Source organism: Bombus impatiens, unplaced genomic scaffold, assembly GCF_000188095.3.
Source record: "Bombus impatiens unplaced genomic scaffold, BIMP_2.2 scf_0133, whole genome shotgun sequence".
In the NCBI taxonomy this organism is placed as follows: Eukaryota; Metazoa; Arthropoda; class Insecta; order Hymenoptera; family Apidae; genus Bombus; species Bombus impatiens.
Window position 1 is genome coordinate 451,787 of NT_176552.1, and position 21,816 is coordinate 473,602.

At 40.2% G+C, this 21,816-nt stretch overlaps 2 protein-coding genes across 4 annotated transcripts in view; one reads left to right on the forward strand and one right to left on the reverse strand.

Annotated features, from left to right (window-relative positions):
- LOC100747517 (pre-piRNA 3'-exonuclease trimmer) overlaps positions 1 to 21,816 on the reverse strand; it is a 111,419-nt gene that overhangs the window by 87,008 nt on the left and 2,595 nt on the right. The window lies entirely within an intron of this gene.
- Positions 1 to 21,816, forward strand: part of LOC100741492 (chondroadherin-like protein) — a 174,458-nt gene that overhangs the window by 1,804 nt on the left and 150,838 nt on the right. The window lies entirely within an intron of this gene.

Genomic DNA, 21,816 nt, shown 5'->3' on the forward strand with positions numbered 1-21,816 from the left:
AGTCGCATCTTAACTCCGAAATATCGACGTATACCGACAAGTTGCTTAGGAAAAGGAAACGCTCGTTGCCCTGCCAAGAGCTTGTACGTTCTACTTGATTCATACGACGGATAATGGGGATTCTCGTAGTGAACGAGGAGCTGGGACTGGTAAAAGCTAGGAACATGATGCTCTTTGTTTCGCCTTAACAAATATTGACTGTACGATGGAAAAATGATATTCTCCTTTGACAAACTTCAGTCATGAAAGAAAATCTTCAGTCGTGGATACGTGCAACGTATCCAAACGTCCAACTCCACCCTGTTTCGTCAATCATCCACTGATAAAATAACCACGCGAAACCTGCAGTGTAGTATCGCGGAACGAATTACATGTTCCGTTCACTTGTCGTTTTCGCCACAAGATCGATTACGCGTCGTGGTTTGTAGCTCGAAATATGTACATGGGCGCGACAGTAGGGCTAGAATTACAGCAATTACGTGTTCCGATGAAACATCCGAAGAACGATGCAGCTCTCCAAACCGATCGACTCCTCGAATTTTATTAATTTCTCAACCTCGTTACGTAAGCGTACGGTTAATGTTCAATTTTAAAGAAACAAATCTCTTTACGAATTTTGTCATTAGATGGTACTGACAAACTCCGCAATCTCCCAGTTGTCAACCCAATATTACACGCGTTATACGAAACGTATACATTGTGCAATTTTGTCAGCATCGTTACGAGACACCACTATCGTCGATATTTGAAACAAGTTTAGGGACAACGAATGAAATTTCAAGATTTCTTACGTAACACGTACAGTATGGACGTAAAAGTTTGCTGTGGTAAGCCTTCAAATACTTTGGTAAACCGGTGCATATACATAATTGATCGGTTTGACATATTCGTCGGTATGACAGTTTGTCAGAACACGCATCCACCGGTAACCATAGACTAACGCGATTCGTTGGAGCTCGAACGCGATATTCCTGGCATCGACTAGCGTTTCACGGTAACCGCGAGCGTCAAATGTCAATGCGCGTGTGTGTTTTAACATTCGGCGGCGCGACGCGACGCGTTTCGATTGAACCAGGCCAGGGGACTCTGACAGAATGAGCACGATATCGATCGCACCGAGAATATTCACCGAAGCGAACGTACGACGAACCGAAGAAACAACTTTGAACGCGCGTTGCGCGTAACAAGTGGCTCCGTTCTTCCGCTTCTGGTCTCTTTCTCTCTTCTCCGTTGCTTCCATTGTTCGATCTTGCTGATTCTCTCTGGTCAGTGTTCCAGAATCGCGCAATACGTTCACAGTATAGAGACACGTTTTCATTCTGTACAATAGCATCCATTGTGCGGTCGACTTACCGCGTGCCTTTTCGTTCGTTCGGGTTTTCGGATTTTTCGACCGTTTCTTGGCTCGATTGCTTGCTATTCAGCGCTGCGATGTTTTGAAAGCTTGTCCCGACGATGTAGACGTTCGACGATGGCATTAGAATGGAAAAGAGGAACGTTTCGAGGTGGATTTTAGTGAAAAAAATGCTCTATTGGTAGAGTTGTCCTTTGTAATTGGTACAAAGACCGAAAGGAAGCTTTTTAGAAAACCGTGATTAACGACTTTTGAATTTATACACAGTATTACTTGAGACTTTGTTTTCTTACTAAGAGACAAAGCGTACTCGAGCTTTTCCTTCGACACAACGAAACGTCGTTTCCTTTTCCAAAGATCTCACATTTTTCAACTGCTTTCACGACTGTGCGCTATCTTCTTCCGACTGGAAATTTAATAAAACATTTCTCTAACCTCCGTCCACGTACAGACCCTGTCCACAAGCGCAGGGACACCTGCTGCTTTTAAACAAAGCTCGATAACCGACTCAGATTATTAGGCAAATGATTAATCGTTCAGAATTTTACGTTCGTGCGAGATAACAATGGGAGATAAGAGAAGAACAAATTAACGACCACGTCTTTCCTCCCATGCACCTTCATTTAAATCCTGTCCAAAAAATTAACAGTTGTTTGGATAAGAATCTTTCTGCGAGAAATTTGAATACACGATACGATGATCAACATGACTGAACCGATGCTGAAAAGATGTAGCAGATACGCAAGAACGGATTTAATTTTGTACTATAATATATTCATAATTATAGCAATACTTTTCTCAAGTTCCAGACGAGATATCAATTCGTACAATTCGAATAACTTGTCATAATCTGGTTGTCAAACTCGTGAAACCTCGCCTTATCATTCTCTTAAATCATCTTATCGTCCGAAACAGAGTAAATACCAGTTCATTTTCGTTCGTTCGTTCTGCATCTCCAACTGCGTAAAAAAAATCGAATATACGTTGGCCGACGTATTCGTCTAGTAATAAAACACATACATGGAGGGATCTAACACGAGTCAAGTCATTTGCTCGTACGTGTATGGTGCTGGACTGTGCGATATTAGAAGATGGAAACGTTCCGTTGGTTGAAATTTTCCGTACCGTTGGTTGTCAGCCACGGCACGAAGAATTTATGGGACCGGGTGGAATTCAACAACGCCCTCTCCGGAGAGTTCAATCCTGTTTCGCGCGTACCTCGTCATCAGCAATGTCCCGAATTTCCGCCAGTACCATACGGCCAAGCAGAAGCATAGGGTGTGTCCGATTCGAGTGTGCGTGTTCGCTCACGGTTGTTTGTTTAATCCCTCGAGGGATCTGCAACATGGCCACTTGCCGTTTTCGCTTCTATCAAAGGCTCTTCCCCATCGACCGCACTTTCCAACTAAAACCTACCCCCTTTCGCTCTATGCAGTGTCAACACGGTGTCCATCTGCTTGTTGCTCGACTTGTCCATCTTGTCTCGCAATTTCGCGGTTTCCGACGGAAATACAAAATTTGTAATTTTGCTTTGTAAGTTTTATGACATCTGCCGAACACTCATTTTGTATCTTCTTTTTTTTGGAAGATTGGGGTTAGGTTGGGGTTAGGTTGGAAGATTGGAATAATACGAACGGCTAAAGCTTCGAAGATTTCTTAACCAGAAAACTTGCGTAATTATAGAATGAAAAGTTAACAGAGACAAACTAACTTCAAACAGAGCGATCGTAGTCGTTGGAAACACGGTTTAATTTATTTCGAAGAGAGACGATTCAACGCGTTAAAAAATAGCGGATCTGAATGACGGGGTGTGACTCGCCTTTTCCGGCTGATCAGTTGAGAATCAACGACTAGTCCAAAGTCGAGAGTAGACTTTTGTTAGCGTGGAATTCCAACGAACGAACATATAGAGCAAACGATAGCAAAAAGTTTCACCGTTTCTTCTACGATATACCGTTTCAAAATTTTAGCTCTGTTTCTGAAGATTTTCCGAAATGTTCAATTTTCCAGAGTCACGATCTTATCGAATATCAATTTCGAATTTGTATTCGCCTCGTCCCAAGGCTTATTAGAAGCCTCTTGTCGAGCTAATAATTAATTCATCGACGAAGGTAAACGAGCAGCGAGATACGAGCGGGACCCTCGACGAGCAACGAATCGTCTCGCGCAAGCTGTCGATCAAATACGAGAGAAAAGCGTGTTTGAAAGCCCGTAAATCTGGTCACCCATGGCTGGAATAAAATCGAACATTTTAAGTTCGCTGCTATGAATTTCTTCCTCGACGTTGTGAATTTACTTGTTGCCTCTAGCCAGCGTGCGGTTTTCTTCCCTGCAAGAGTAATAAAAAGTTGGCAGCCGGGAAATCGATTTAAGATATTGCTTTCGTTAAAAACCATTCGGCACTTTCTAGCATTTTTAATGCCATAAAATTCCTCGTCTCGTTTAATCTGCCTTTCCTTTCTTCTTATTTTCTCGTTTATTTCTGTCTTTCGTTCGTTGATATCGTAGGAATGAAATCGGGCGTGGTTTACAGCGTTCATTAGCTTTCCAATAGAACATTTGGTCCTTTGTAAACGCATCCTTGTCTTTGCGCCAGGATCGATACCGTTATTATCTTCCAGTCACCTTAACTGGCTTTCACGCGACCGGTTTCAACCGCCTCGTGACGTTTTCGCGAATTAAGCCCGGTGACATATTAAAATTGCCGAACCTCGACTAACTTGATCGCGTTCGTATTCCGATATCATCCATCCGTACGACTTCTTTCTGACATTTAAAAATACGCGATGCTGCTGGAAAGTAATATAGTCGGAGAAATAAATCGCAATTTCCTAAGTTTTTAAGCGTTCCTTTCAATTCCTGCTGCGGAGAAACGCTGGCTACCAGCACAGCGATTTTTAATAACCAGACCAGAACTAAATTGCCAAGAGCGGAGCCATTTCTCCAATAACAAATCCTTCGCGAGATTTACTTACTTAATTTTCCAATGGTCTGTTTATAGGAAAGCTATTAAAACTCTACACGCTCTTCGTCTAGACAGACTCGATCGATTCGATTAATAATTTAGCCGTCGTACCGCGATGCTTTAACCCACACGACCAACTTCCACCTATATTTTACCAACAAATGCACGTTTGCGCATCCAACCGTCGGAAAATCACAAAGGATAGGTTCCACTGGCGGCTTATGACCAGGAACAGCGTCCGTAATCGCGACTGCCGATTTTCTTTACCGTGGAAACACAGGAGAATCCGTGAAACGCAACGAGTCGGTATTGAGCGTTATCAGATAGCGACGTCGTGGCCCATTCTGCTCGAGGTCGCGTCGCGACGCTCCAACCTTTTCGGCGTAAACCGAGGCAATGGCAATCGCCTGCCTTATCTTCCTTTATCCTGCCACCGAGTCCCTTTCGCTCGCCAGCTTTGTTTCCCCCGTTATACCTTTTTGCAGCGGAAAGATCGTCTTTTCGGTAAAAATCCACCTGCTCTTTTTACCTTATTCGCAAGAGGTCAGTTATACGCGCGTACGACGATGATGCCGCGAGTCTGTGCTTTCGAAGAGAAATCCAAGTGGACCGCGATGTGTTACAAGATTTCACCAGCGACGTGCTCCTTATTTTTGGCTGGCTTAAAAGTTTATCAGGCAAAGGAAAAAGTTGCGCAGAGGAAACATTCTTTTTTCGCACTTTTCGAGAGAGAACGACGACGACACGGGACTTGCAGGTTACCATCATGCGCGTGATTTATCCAATCGTAGAATTTGGTGCGATACTTGATGGAATAAGCGCGAGTAAATGGGCAAAATTAGCGAACAGCGCGCGCGAACGTTTTTATTAATTTCGTCGTTAGGTTTGTCAGGTTCGTAAGTATAAGCTTGTCGAGTAGGTAATAAATGTACGAGACTTTGTAAACGATTGAAACGGTATTTAGTTAGAGGGATATAATAGTTTCATTAGGTGCCCTCGCAAGGAGGGGTCGATTATTGAATTTGAAAATTGCTTATTGCGTTTCTTGAATCCTCGGACGATATCTCGAGCTTTTTCTAGTTAACGTTGGAGTATTTTAAGGTACAGCGACAGTTAATGCGATCAACGTCCAAGGCTATAAAATAATATTTCATTTCGTCCGAAATAAAGCTTCGTATTACACGGAAGGTAAAGCTGTTACGACGAAGCTGAAAATACAGCTTTTGAAATATTAAATCATCGTATATCTGTCGTCCAGACGAAAATGTATTTGATTCGAAAGATCTAAATTAAAACTAAACTTAAAATTAAAGAACAAAATAAATATAAAATAACGACAGCAAGACTGTAAACAAGTCAATGGATCGAAACAGTCGTCGTAGTCGATAAACCACGAACTTTCGTGCTGTAAAACGATCGCGCGATTGCACATGGAAGAAATTAAAGGACAGCTGCTATCCGACAAAGATTGATTAAAGAACTCGCTCCAATATCCTTATATTACACATTGTCGGCTTGCCACACGTCCAGAGAAAGAGTAGCATTTACGGCAAATCTACGTTGCAAGCTTCACTTCGGTTAAAAGACACAAGAGCAATGAGAAACTGAACTGAACGATAAACACAGCAGAGAAGTTGCGCTAAACCAATTTCCATACAGTGTTTCCTACAGATCTCCAAGGAGGTTTATAACGTTAAATCGCCTTCTAAACTCTGCTTCGGTTAGAAGACAAAATGTTTTAATAAAAAAAGGACCAAAGATGGAGTGAAACGACAAATATAATAGGAAAACTACGTTAAACCGGTTTGGCCTGTTCTCTACAGGTTTCTAAGAAAATTGGTGCCAACGTTGGATGTACATTTCAAACTCTGTTACAATAAAAAAAAAAAAAGAAAAGAAGAACAACAAATTTTCACAGAAGAAATAGGAAAAACCAAACGAAACGACAAACAGTATAGAAATGTTACGTTAAACTGATCCGCACGTGTCTTTAAGCCAACGATATTCGATCAGTGTTCCACGAGAATTCTCGAACCGTACGATACTTAATTACCTGTATTTAATATTTAATCAAAGCCACTGACTCCTTTTTCCTTAGATTGCCAAATAAAAAAGTAACGACAGCCGTCTGGTATAAATACTGTGTCAAATACATTTGCCGGTGTACCGCAGAATTTTAGTAATTAATTCGCTTGCTTCGTGAGATGAGAAAAAAGGCTGTTTTAAACAAGGAAAAAAAACCGATGCTACAGGTATTTCCCCGGTTAATCGGCGAAGAGTGCTTCGCCAAAGCGATTTTCTAAAAAGCCGCTGCCTTGACACACCAACGTTCGTTACTGCGAGCAGTTTCCGACGTCGTTGAATATTTCCCTAACGAAAGAGGGAACGTCCCCCTCGAGATTTTTAACTATCGTCCCACGCGATCGGTACTCCAACTTTGTCCCGGGCTGAGGTTCAACTTTAAAGCGTTTTACATAATGCAACCCGAGAGAATCTATGGCAATTATTAATTTGGAGATCGAGTCGTGGCGTGTGGTGATTAAAATGGATGAGCTTTGAGCTGAGACGAAGAAACGCCTGATGGCTTGAATTCAGCGCGATAATGCGATTCTGATGATGCACGCTTCGTGTTTCGTTATGCTTTCGTCGACGAATGCATAAAATTTGCGTGGAAAAACAGAGAAGGTCTGTCAGTGGTTTAAATCTCCAAGGACGATGTAAAATATGGACAAGAGGTTTCATAAGATAAAATAAAGAGACAGCTGATTGTATCGTAGAGGGCAGCACGATAAAAGAACATTGAAAAATATAGAACAAATTCTATAACGTGTTTCTTACATTAATGTTACTCGTTGAATAAAATGCACGTTGCGTTTTTACGTCCGAGATTATTTTTCGTGACAAGAAGGTCATTAGAAACGGCGTGAAATGTATTTGCTTCTTGGGTAAAAGGGTCAACGAGGAACAAGACTCGTCAAACACATCCAATGTCTACACGAAACATTGATTTCAATTTCCACTTCACCATGTTCAGGATTAAACTTCGTTAGCTCGGTTTAAGGCTACTTTCATCAAAGTTTGCTAACGAAACCGTTACACTTTTGAGTCAATTAAACATTGGAAACCACAAGTATACATTTAAATCACAAACTTTTTTCCCGTGATCTACGAATCTAGTTGAAAAATACTTTTCTTCTCGCTTTGTACGAATCCCTGTTTGATTGAAATCTTAATTAATCGTCTTTCCAGATGAAATAAGAAAAGAAAACGAATCGACGATCGGAAAAGCGAGAGATTTTTATATAGAATAGAAAAATTTTCTTCCCGTTGGTAGAAGAATCGTTTTCTTTTTCTTTTTTTCTTTTTTCCAGTTAGAGACACGAAATTAGCCGAGAGACAGAGCGCACCAAATTACGCGAAATTAAGTGTTTCGAGAAGCAGACAGGCTCTGGTTCGTTACAACGTTAGCGTCCAGACGTAATTGCACGAGACCCGACCGGACAAAAACGCTAAATATTTCTGCTTCGAGAGATAAGACAAAAGGGAAACCTGCCTGAAAGCAACCTGGTTATGGAAATAATCTGCGGCGAGACAGGGGCGAGTTTTAACGTCTTTATTGTCTCTTTAGCCGGCAGCAATTACCCGTTTCGTTTCTTCGTGTTCGAACAACGATTCCGACAGGAGTGCTACTCGAACAAACTTTGACTGCGCTGTATAAATAAAGTCGATGGATTAATAACGACAGCGGAACTGAAAGCATCGAAATGAAAATATCATCCGCTGCGTGTATCAAATAAATTCAATGTAAACCGGCTCGCGAAAGTAATATTTGAACCTTTGCCACATAAAAACTTTCATATTCATATTGTATGCGTTTCATAAAGCATTTTGAAATTACATTAGCGTTATAATGAGTCGCCACACTGACGATTTTGGAACCAATTTGAAAATGTATATTAAAATTGGAAGATAATTATTGCAAACACGTATTTAATAAAAAATTAGCGTACAGCGTAAACAAACACCTTTGCTATGCGATAAGTGGTATAATGGTTTAAATGCTTTTGTCATCTTTGTGTAATATATATTTGTGTCAAATATCTCGTAGTTTCTCTATGTATTTTTTGATTTGTTTTAAACTCGTCACGATAGTCGACAACAGTGTTAGTGAAATTTCAAAATGTTTCGTATAATGAAATATCGAAAAAAGTGGGGGAAAGGTGTTGGAATATTTTCACGGAACCTGTGCACGCATTTTACTTTCTGAAAAATGAAATATGTTAAATAGAAGATTCTAATCGAGGAAGCAGTGTAGTACCTACTTGACATTCAAAAACGTTTCATAACAATGCACAATTATTTACAATTATATTTAATATTTCATAATGATTCGTAATTATTATGTTTAAAATCTCGCAGGAATTGGTAATTATTATTATGAAATATAATGTACTGGGTGTACATATACAATTTTACGATATAGAAATAGGTGCTGTATGAAAATTATTTGTTAACGTACGTTATTGTGGATAACGAAGATCAGATTCGCAGTTAATTATCAGTATGAGCATTAATTGAACATTCTATGGCATCATTTTCGCTAAAGTAATATTTACCGCTTGTCAACGTTGAAATTGAACATGTGAATTGAAGATCTCGTCAACACGAAGTTTCTTCATCTCTGGTAGTGGCACGCGATCTCGTTACAACTAGAGCAAAGATCGGTCAGCTCCCAATAGGGACGAATGCTTGCTTCGTTTCGAGAAACTTTTCGCTCTATCGGTTTAAGTTTTCTTTCTCGTTCGCTGACAAATCCCAAATGTAAATGGGAGTCGTGGGGACGGCTGCAAAGCCAGAGGAGACGCCGGGGAAAGAAGAAGCGCGATTCAACGTTCAACTTCTTCAACGTTAACATTTCCTTTTATGGATCGTTTTTGCACGAAGATGGATATTGTAATTTATGCTGCGCGCATGTACTCGTTTAGAACCATTCTTCTCGGATAAAGAAACGTCTCTCTCCCTCTCTTTCTCTCTCTTGCTTCTATACGTCCTTTGGTGGCAAAATACCAAAATGTTAATCAGGTAGAAAATAAATAACGTATACGTTTAAAATACAACATTTGTCAAACTTCCCGATCTTTTAGATAACGCTTCGTTCTAGTAATTATAACGTGATGGAAACGTCGCTATGAAAAACGATCTACGTACTGGCTTGTAGGCAAAAAATTAATCGATTCTGCGAAAACAAGGCTCTACGATTTCGAGAATTAATTAAACAAGGTTTTTCTGTGATACAGGTAACGCGATGAATATTTTGTTAAAACACGTTGAACCGTGGTGAACAAAAATTCAAGATATTCTCCGGATATTCTTCCGGTAAGAGACAAACGTAGACAAGTAATGGTACCATGTTTGTAAAGGTCTAAAACATAGAATGACAGAGTAACATAGCACGTAGAGACGTAAAGCCTCGACCTAAGCTGAACGACAACGTCATTTGTAACAGGGCTAAGTATCATAAACTCAGCTTGAATCATAAATCATAGAATAAATACAAAGTAGCAGGTAACAAATATCTATAACAGGTTGTCACGCGTTGGACAGAGTCGATCGCAAATAGGATAAATGAACGTCACAATCTATCTGGGTACACCTGTTCGTCTGCGTATCTTTGCACGACAATCACGTAGTTCGCGTCTACGTTCATAAAATATTCCACAAGTGCCCATTTCAGCGATAGAATCGTGCGACTTTTCTTAGAAAACGTGCAATTCCGATCCGAATTATCGAGACAGAAAGCGCGAATCAGGGGAAAGCAGAGAAATCGAACGAACGTTTTTACGTTGAACGCTCCCACGATGTTGTTTCGGTGAATATCGATCCTCCTCGGCCGAGATGAATACCGCGATGTATCTTTTATACCCTCTTGGAGGAAGTTACTTCACGTCCGGGTTCACGCGGTCAACATCCGGTTCTGTTACACTCTGAGAACGTCTTAGCATATATTTTTAAAAGAACAACGAGTTCTAGAGGCATGCGTGAAAAATATCAAACAGTCTCTGAATTATGTACCTTGCAGGATCCTGCAGATGAATATACCTAACAACTTTTATTCTTAGAACTTATAGGCTTGAAATTTTAGAATATAAAAACCTAGATTCTTTCGCGCTAGAATTTCATTGTTCGATGATTCAGAGCTGCGTAACCTTATAGTCTTAAATTAAAGGGTATTCTTATTACGATAATTTAATTTCGCGCGAATTTAGTCATCTCTTCGTACTGCGGCGAATTTTAATAAATTTACCGAGGAAAGAAAACAGTCGATTGTTGTATATTCTGCTCGCGTTTCCGTTTAGATGTACACTGCTTTATGGCGAGTCCTTTAAAAGTCGCTTTACTCAAAGGAAAAAAATGCACTCTGAAAAACGTTCCGCTTTATAAAGGAATATCCCAAAGCACGTTCTCTTGCAAAAACTCGCTCTAAAAATCTGTGAAAAAATATATACATTCTTCAAACGCTGGTGCGAAATAACAAATTTCACGCACCAAATTGAAACAGCATAACAGCAATCTCAACCCTACTAATAATTCAAGGGGAAGTTCCGATATTCTTAGGAACAGGTCAGAAGGGTCGCCGTTTCACAGTGTCAAATTCCTCAAATCATAAAACTTAGCCACGGAACGTCGATTCTCGGCGGAATGAACGCGCGTCTGCACTTGGTTGGCATTCGCGCCGCCAATCGAATTTCTGTACCGATACGACTGAAAAATCAATATTCAATTACTCGTTACGCCGTGTAATTACGTTTAACTTTGGGGACACGTTAATTGCGCTGACGCGTCGAAAGGAACCGATCGCACCTGCAAACTAACGCAGCGAACTCGTCGAATTTTTGGTCGAGTTGTCAAGGAGGGGGGATTTCGGGTCAGTTTCTATCAGATACACGTCACGATTCGATGGACAGATTCCGGTTCGGATTATCTTCGATCCGTTAACGTTTCATCGATTCCAGCCGAAGATTAAAATAGAATTTACGATTTCGATCGACCAAAAGCGCGTGACATTTACGATCTTGCGTGGCTGCCTTTCTTCTTTATTTTGAATTTTAACGATGGATATTAAAAGACTGTTTGATATTCCAGCTTCTTAGAAGCCAAGTTGACTAACTTGGCTCTCAATAAATTGTTCAATTTTATTATATGCCACGTAATACGACGAAGGTTGAATTTTCAAGAAACGGATGACTTAACTACACGAGTTTGCTTATACTAAGCATAAACTACAAATTCCTAATAGCGTGAGAAGTTTACTCGAGAAGAAGTTCAAGGATCGTTTAAGTGTACGAAGATGCTGGATGTTGATTTAACGATTCGCGAAGGAAAATAGTTGCACGATAAGAGTTTAACGATTCGTACTTCGAATCTGCGACAACCTTCGGTGCTATGCTCGTGCTCGCGACAACAGATATAATAGTTTGATCGAAGCGCGCGTGCTTAGGAAGATAGTGAAATTTCAGTAGGATGTTACGTTAATTAGCATTTTAACGAAGCATTGCTATTTAGTTCGCTAATTAAAATAATTTTCAAATAGAGGTCGATAATATCTACATCGATGAACATTACGATTCTTAATTGCGGAATGTGCTACGATAATATAATTGTAACGAAACGATAACAACGAAGGAAACGTCGATACGATTAGTTCGTATCTATTTCTGGTTTACGACAAAAAAATCTAATTCTTACGGCTCGTTATCAGAAGCATCAGCAGCATCGCAAAAAAAAAAGAAAAAGAAACAGCAAGCCTCGTTAATTCACAGGTTCAACTCACCGGTTCTTCTTTAAAATCAAATTATTTCTTTATCTTATCTCCGTCATCGTCCCGTTGTTTCCTTTCAGCCACCCTCGCATGGAATTAATTATCCACGTTTTAATTATTGATGCAATCTTGCGTGACGGTCTAATTAATACGCACAATGCGGTACGCGTATCTTGGTTGACGATGTTAAATGGTTTAGACAGGGTAATTGCTATCTATCTAGGTTGTTGCTGTTCGCAATTATAATTTTCTTCAATTACATGCTTCAGAATTTACGAGGTCGCGAGATATAAGAATTTTGTTATACTCGATAGTTAAAAGTCTCGCAAGTTACATAGATCGTGGTTGGACAGCTTTTGTAACGCATTTTATCAGGGTTTTACTATGATAGCGTAAGTCGCTTCTTGGCGAAGTGCATAATTCAAAATTCAAGCTTTACTCGGTTCTTGAGGGAGGCCCTGGCACTAACCTAAGTTCGTTCGAGTTTTAACCGTATAGTTTCCAGAGATTACAGTCGTAAACTGGAACATCCTATTCGGAATAAAATTTTCAAGGCGACCATTTCCGCCACCGCTAATCCACCAACTGAATTCAAACGAACATTTATTAATCCTCGAATTACTCTGCCATATCTACCGCGAAAAAGCTTCCACCGTTCTATACGCGAATACAATCAGGAATCCCATCGAGTTACACGATCCTCTTTGCACGTAACTACACGTTGAAAACTGGGAAATGAAAACTCGAAAGACAATTTTCCTGCGTTCTAGTGCGCGAGTGTCATATTGCACGTGAAAACTAGCCGATCAAGCGTTAAATTCGTAACGATAATAGGCGATATGAAATTTAAATGAAAGTGTCGTTCACGCATAGCTAGAGGCTATAATTATGGAAAATTCACGGACCAACGCTTGAAAACTCGTGGTTCTATCGTTTAAGTTACATTTCTACGAGTAAAACTACGTGACCAACTTTTACAACAAAACCGTAATACGTGATGCGATCTAGTTGGAATGGAAGTTTTGCCCGAGTGTGGAAATTACGTCGGTAGGAAATTTTCAAACGGAAGCTAACTTCCTTCGATTATGAGTTTTATAATTTGAAAATCGTATTTTCTATGCGATAGGTATACTACTGACCGTTAAATTCCAGGCCATAACGTTTAACGATCGTTCGCGTGAAACTTGAATTCGATGAATGAACCGGAGCAAAAAGAAAGAAAAAAGTAGAAAAAAGATAAAAGATCGTTAAAATAGCGAAAACTTTGGATATGTAATTTTCAAATCGCTTGTTTTAAGCTGTTTGATGTTCGGTTTCTGAATATCTCTTAAAAACCAAGAGTTCCACTACGTCCCAGGTCGGTTATTTATATCCGTTCTTAAATTGAGAGATCTTGCGGAGGCATCCGTCTGGAAAATTTGCATCAGCAGACGCTACTTCGCGCATAATGTCTGCCAGCCGAGAAAGAGTTTGCGTAATTTAGCGCGCAAGATGAAAGGTTATATTGCTTTCTCCTTTCCAGGTATGCACAGAGTTTCAGCGCGCTATTCGACCAAACTACACGCGTAACTTTCGCTGTGAAAATTCTCTTCTTGCGGAGAAATTATTACCTCCGCGAAAAAGAAACTCCATTTCCTACCAATTGCGCTTTCAGAAAAACATATACCATAGGAATTCTTGATTGCAAAATGTATCCGACGCGTACAGTAACTCGGAAAAGTACTTCAACACTTGTAGAAACCTTTGCTGAAAATTATAATCTGAGAGATATCCGACGAATCTTCAATTCTTATTCTTCTGTATCGAATAATTTCTCTTTGTTCTTTACTTTTAGCTTCGTCTCGTTTCGATCTTCCTGGCGACATCTTTTTAGTAAGATTACGTGTAAGCGACGCGTGAGTTACGTGTAAGATCTGAACGTATGTCACGGGTGTACGCGTGTGCATACGCCTCGAAGTCATCGACTAAATTCACCGTTTGAAACGGAGATACAATTTTGCCTGCAGCTAGACGCTTCGCAACTATACTACGAGGTAAATAACGCGTTAACATTACAAGCTCCAAATGAATATGTATCAACGTGCAAAATGCAACCGTAATAACATAATATATTTGACCGTAAACGTTTAGCGAAAGAACACGTAGGTAACTGTTGTTCGACATTTTCTAACGGTATCGAACAAACTTTCGTATAATACCTGCTTTTAATCATCGTTCTAATCATCTAGAATATCGTTACATATAATATTCACGAAATTAAAGGAAAATCGATGACCCAAATATAGCAAATCCCCCTTACAAGAATTTATTCGACAAACCGAAATTCATCGATCGATATTTCTCATCAACGTCGTTAAAGTCGACCAAATAACCCCTGCTCGTGATATAAATCGTTAATAAGAGAATAATAGAGCACTGTCCCTCGGATGTTTAAACAAACACGAAGAAAAGTAACTCTGACCGTGCTAATGACAAGGGGGATAAATTGTGGTATGAATTAAAAAGGATCCAATAAACACGGTGTAAGTACCTTTCCGTCACGCAAAGTCCCGCTACCAACGTATCATTAGACACGCGTATCTGATCATTCCAGCGTATGAACAATTTAAGAAGTAAGAACCCATCGAACCAAAGCAGGTTATGAAAAGAATGCCACCAACTATCGTAAATGCGAAAGTGTAATTGAAGTTAATGATGGACGAGCGATAACAAGGTCACTGGCAAGAAACGACGCTACATTTTTTCTTCGAATAATCGCCATCGAGCTTTCATCGAATTATACGAATCGTTTCTCCCTCGACAAGTTCGTATAGACGTATTTTCATTGCAATTAGAGAAATAAAAGGTCTGAAACTATTAGTTTACTGTGCGTTGATATCAGTTCCGTAGTGTGTCGTCGATATTCACGTCATTGTTACACCATTGGCTCATGCATATGCCACGATCTACGAGTATGTACGATACGGCGCATTACCAATGCAGAAGCGTTACAGGTAACGTACGGCCTCCTGGAAACACAGTACTTCGATGAAAGTCGAACGACGCACCCCGGATGCTTCGACTCTCTGCAACAGCGAAGATTCGCTGAACCTGCAAGAATTACGAACCTGTGTTTTCCTCTTTCTTAGCATCCACCGAGTGCGAAGGAATGACGAGATTTCGTGTTATTTTCTGCCTATTTTTGTTTTTTTCTTTTGGAAGATATCGATAGCATATTTTGCAGTTTACATCTGTGGATCAAGAGCTGTTGTAACACGGTAAGGAGGAAAAATATTTGGAAATTTTTCACTTGCTATATCAATTTCCTACGGTGAAATTTCACCATAAAATTTCTGTCCTTAAAAGCACGAACAAAGGTAGGCAAGCATAGCGAACCTATCTCGTATCGATCCGGGTGGTTTCAACAGAGAATCGTAAAATTTCAAATCAATTCTCGACGAGGTATATATGGGCCATTAATTTATTTTATACGTTATATTATTACTATCGTAAGATTTTTCCCATAGAATTTAGTAGTAGATTGCGATTCGTTTGCCCGTGTTTGCGAACGTTCTTAGAAATTTTCTATTTCGATGTCGTTGATAAATCTGGAACAACGATCTACGTATAATCGAGCTCCGCTACTATATCTGAAATCGTACTAACAGGATCGTAAATATATGTATTTAAGTGTAACGTGTGACACGTAATCTGTAATCTTAATGCTCGAAAAGACTTATCTTAACAACGGCGCACCTAACTAGGTTGCCAAAGTAAATGCACCGAAGCAGTTCTCACTAATCTGAAATCGTGAACCCAGTTCACCGGCGAGAGAATTCAATAAGAAAAATAGTAGGCCACGCTTCCGCGTGCAAGCGGAATAAAACGAACTTACGATCCCCTTTCGTGTCCCTCTAAACGCCACTTACGTCGGCCGTTATCTTTTTCGAATGAAAATCGGAAAAAGGGAAACACACGCGAAATTAACGCGCTGCTTCCACGCTCGAGAAGAAAAAATTTCATTTTCGATCCGAGTACGATATTCTCTTCGAACGGATCAACGCAAAGCGGCAACAACGAATTTAAGCGACGAAAATACCAGTAACGTTTGCGCTTAAATCCAAATGTGCTTCGGTATTCGGACTGTGCAATTAGCGATGAAAATTTTTCTAACGGGATGGTTGGGAAGAAGGGTGCGGGCTGTGGGAAGTTGGCGAATCATTTCCATCCTCGTAATATGATTCAGGCGAGCATATACGTTGAACGAGATCGACTTCGTCACGAGAGGTCTTCCGATCGTGACACGTGACGCACGCAACGTGTAGAAATAACATTTAGTTAACGTAGAATCGGCCCACTTACATTATAGACCCATTTCGACGATCGCAATTATCCTCTCCCTCGACGGTTTCGTGGCTGACAGTTGTAACGAAAGAATTAAGCTCGAGGATCGCACAGCCGAGACAGAACAATTACGCTTACGACGAACCGATCCAGTCACCAGAAATTAAATCGACCACCGGGAGAATTCCAACGATAACGTTAATGTGGAGCGCGTTTCTAGCTACTGTGATTGCTATCGATAAGAAACGAAATCATCTCGGTGTATGTACTTTAAACAGCTACATTAATTACAATACGTAGAACCTGTTCAAGTTATAATAGCGTATTGTTAGTACTCTCCTGTTTGAACAGCTCAAGCGTACTTGGATTTTTCTCTGTTGTATATTACACGCACAATTTCAGGTCCATAGGGATATCATCGTGAAATTGTCGTATACATGCATAAGACATTTCCATACGAAGAACGATGTGGCGGATTTCTAGGTGTACGAATGCGATCAACCTCTTCGTACGAGCCAAGGACGAAAAGAAACGAAAGGTTTCATCGAGCTGAAATTTAACCTGGATCGGACGTAATCTAGATCTGACCTAAACAGAGTCGATCCGCGTACACGAAATCTAAGCCTGTCCTTATCTGGTGTAATAACGTTGCTCCGTTTAGTGATAAAAGAGGCTGGAACAGGTTATTATTAATCAAGCGTGCTCAATGTGCCAAGTTATCTTGTAATTTGATTAATTAAAAGTTTCCTGGCTAGTCGATAACGAAGGAGAAAAACCTCGCAATTAACGAAGTCTGCTTTATTCGGTGCCGTGACGTTATGTTCGAGCGTTCGATAAAACGTTCGCAGAAAGAAACGAACATAAATCATTTTCTCAGGCGCAAGCTCCCCGGCAGAACTGGTTTCGCAAGATCGAAATGAACAGATTGTATTCGTGACCGTCGTGTGACCCTGCGACTGCGATAGATCAGGGAAAATAGTTCGCGAAGATCATTAATCGAATTCAACTACGTTTTAATGAACCTTCTGGCAAAAACGGTCGTCGCTTTCGTTATTCCGAGTTAGGAGAAATGTAAACAACAGGACGAAACGTAAGCGACCACTCTACTTCCCTCGTTCTTCTCTCTAATTGCGTTTTCCATCATCCGTGTCTCAACAATGAGAATACCGTAGCACCACTCATGAGATCTAACGTTATTCGAGCTTTCCTTCTGATGAGACTTAATTGCGCGTTCGACACCCACGGACAAGCGGAATTTGCATTCGTCGTTTCGATGGTTCCACCGACTATCGAGAATCAACGGCGCTCGTATTAGACAGGAACGGAACTGTGCTACGAGAAAGAGGAGAGGAAGAGTTGAAGTGCAATGAAAACGCTTCAATTTGGTCACCAGATGTTTGGTCAACTGATGAATGAGTAAAGTTAACTTTCGCGTTGTGTACCAACGACGTTAACGCGGCGCTGCACGACAGACGTTCGGTCAACAATAGCGGAGAGAGAAAGGTAAAGAGAAATAGAGAGAATACCCATCGACTCGACACTTGATTTTGCCAAGCGCTAGAAAAAACTCTGCGAGTTCATATTTTGACTGCGCTAACTGCGCCAACAGTTGTCCTCTTACAAATGAGAAAGTAATTTATACTTCCGTCTATCGTACATTTGCATGAAATTGTCTATCGAACCAGTTGTACAACGTTATACACGTGCGCGTAACAATTACCGAGGTTGACGGAGTAGCTTCTACGAGACGGAAGTTTTTACACGAGTATTATTACCTTCTATTAACGACGATGACAAATGCATTTCTCGGTACTCTTTACGTTACTCTAAGACTTTTAACGAAAGTTTGATCGGCGTTTCTCCAATTTGAGCGAGAAATATATCAAAGTGAAACATCGACGGAACATTATTCAAAACGAGAAGCCAAAGCTCGTAGATTAGAAAGAATTGCAGAGAGTTGTAGGGTCTCTTCGATTAAAATAGATTGCCTGGAGTTTTTTTAAATAAAAGAAATTGTAGACAATTTCTTACGGTGGAGAAAGTAACCTGGAATTTCGAGAAAAGAAAAACCGTTCTTTGCGATCCCCACTTCCGATAAGGTGATGGAAGAGAAGAGGAAATGTTTGCAGCAAGAGAAGCCTCGACTATATAATTTTGCATCCTGAAATGATTAAATGACAGCGGCGAAATTACGCTTAATTGGCGGTGTACGTCGGTAATCGTACGAAAAACGCATAAAACTATCGTTTGGACGGGGCGACGTTAATTTGAGAAAATGAAACCGAGATAAGATTTTAGTTATTGCGGCCGCGGTGGCGTGATGTGTGTCGCGTGCTTCATATTTGATCCTTCACGCAACGTTTGCATTTGTCTGCTTTTTGCCCTGCTCGATGCGAGTCGCTTAAAGTGTTTCCACGAAACGCGATATTTTCCTACGAAAAGCACCGAGACCCGCGTTACAGTGCAAAAGATCTGTTCGTTCGCCGCGCTATTTCTGTCTTTCTGTTAATCTCACAGCGAAATTCGTTTATTTTCCGGGCGCTGCGCTCTCACTTAATAGCAGAACGTTTTTCATTTTTTAATACCTCGCAAGGCTTTATATGAAAAAGACACTTAACTGCTGCTAATTCCATCTGTTTTTTCATTCGTTTATCATTTCACGATTCGTTTTAAGTTTGAGATAACATTGAATAAAAAACGCGAGCGATTATTTTCTTTATGCGAAAATTTCCAGAGTGGTTATACACGATTGATTCGCATTCTATTTTTCAACGTCACCACGCGGGATGACGAAATTCCATTATACTTTTACAAAATGTAACAGCTTACTATAAAATGTAAATCGTGCTTCGTGAACTGGTATGAAAATGGATAGATTCGTTCTGTCGCGACTCTGCTAATGTATAAGCTAATTAAGTACGAGAACTCGTTGTTATTACTGGAAATTAACGGTTCTAGGAACATAAAGTATATTTTTTCAACGAAGGGCAGAGAAGGGATCTAAATGAAGTTAACAAATGCCGCGAAAAGAACGATAATTAAATTCATATTAAAATCCATCAACCTGCTTTAATCGGCCTGATTCAAGACAATTCCATTCGGCGCTTCGATGTTTTGATTTACCAATTAAACTAGCTACGATTTATTGGAGCAGTCAAACGTTCGATCCATGGGATACAACGCAATTATCTAGATTAGTACCGAGTTGCACGATCTGATGTGCAATTAATAACGATGTATCCCACTTCTGACCTTCCAGAATTGGATGGGATCGATACCATACGGCGAGACAACTCCGTGTTGGTTTATGTCCCTTTCTAGATACCGCACTTACGCTAAACTCGACAGAACCAGGCCAATCGAATCAACCCGATTTCCAAATTATTACATCGATTACCAAAAATCCTTATCACGAATTTTCCTTCCGTCTCATTATTAAAACGATACGAAGATCGCAAGAGAAAAACGCGATAAGTATGTTTCGGCTCGTTCTCTTGATTTTGATGCGATAACAATTTAGATTCGAAAAATAGTTGGTAAGTTAATAATACGTTACGATAATCAAAGGTATAAAGAATAGGCGAGCAATATTTCAAAAATTCTGGAGGGAATGGAAAACGCATGTTCAGCTGCGATATTAAATATTAAAATAATTTTAATAGTACGGAATTAATCGACAACGCGGTGAATCTTAAAATAGCTTGCCTGTACAAGATAGGAGACGTGATTTATCATATTCTTTCTCTATAGCCTTCATATATCATTTACACTGTCATTTATCAAACGATGCCGATTGTATGCAAATAAGAAGATGATTCTCGCTTTACTGAGTTCTGATGTATATTGTTTGGCCATGAAAGATTTTCCAAACAAGCTCTCGGAAGAAGAAAATATAGCCGAAGCAGGAATACTTTTCCGTTATATTTTACCGGCATATCTTCGCTACGAACGCTATGGTGGCGATCGATGAATAGTAATTCTTCAACGCTTGAAATGCACTCCGGAACAGGGAAACAGGAGCCGATAGCTCGCTCACTTTTTACCAAGATACGCGTCGATACTTCATATGGTTTTACCGTATCCCTGCTGGCCGATATGTACGGTCCTATTCATTTCGCCAATCGTAAAAGACTGCATTCGTATCCTGGGGTTATTTTACTCCATCGAACTTGCAGCGGCGTGGACGAGTGGAAAGGAATAAACGTAGAGAGCTATATATAAAAAATAAAAAGCGATTGCCACCGAAACAGTCGTAAAACGTAGATTCAACTGTTCCCTTAAATTACCATGTTTCTATTCGATAACTGTAAAGGGGCCACCAAAAGGCTGAAACTGAAACGTTGATAGGACGAATGTTCGAAGCACAGGGTACAGTGCAATTCCGCTTTAATATTTATAGCCTATAATTTCAACGCGGGAAGCAAAGAAATTGCCGAAGGCTGTGTTCAGAAACTGAACTGTTTTACATTTAATCGAATCTTTTTCTACCATTCGAAACCACCCCTATCGTCGTTTCGTCGATAACACGAGAAAGCTCTCGTTTAAGTTTACGCCATCCAAAAATTTCCTTGCTTCTCTTCGTTTCTACGGTATACTTTCGTTTACTCGCCTTGAATTATCATATTCATAGGCTGTTAATGGAAAAACCTGCACATATATATCTGTAACGTTTAATATTTATATTAAAGGTATTTTTACTAAAGTTACTTTTAGAAAACGGTCGATGATCTCCTTCCGCTTCTTTAATTTAGGTTTGTTCAAGCAAAATCTCGCTTTCAGTTCGGGATCCACTGTTCGTATCTCAACAAAATTGTGTTCGATTAAAGCGGCATCAGATAACCGCGAGTCTACTCTATGTTTTGTTCCCTTTTTAATCGCGAACGCAACTTTAGCCTTTTACTATTATATAGCCGAATGATATATCGCGAATATACAATTTTCCAAGGTACAAAGGAGCAACATAATTCCCGATAGCCTTTCTAAAAGGCTAATTGATGTTTCGTCTCACGTGAACAAACGTGTACCTGTATCCATGGGGGGTAAAGGACCGATAAAGCAAGCGGCCGCATTGAAATTTTTCGCGCGATCGACTCGCGACATAAATATGCCCGGGCGCATTTACATTTTTATCGAATCTCGGCTCTACGTACACGTGAAATAAAGCTATCGTATAACGGGCGGGCCACGACGAAACGATAATGCCGTGGGACGTGTACAGCTGTATACGGGGTGAGGCCGGGCTTGAAATTGAGACTAAGTGGCTGTATTCCGTAAAACACGTACTCCGATATCGTCGTTACACCGTGCATACTCGTGAACGTTATCATTTTTTTTTTTTTTTTTTTTTGAGATAAC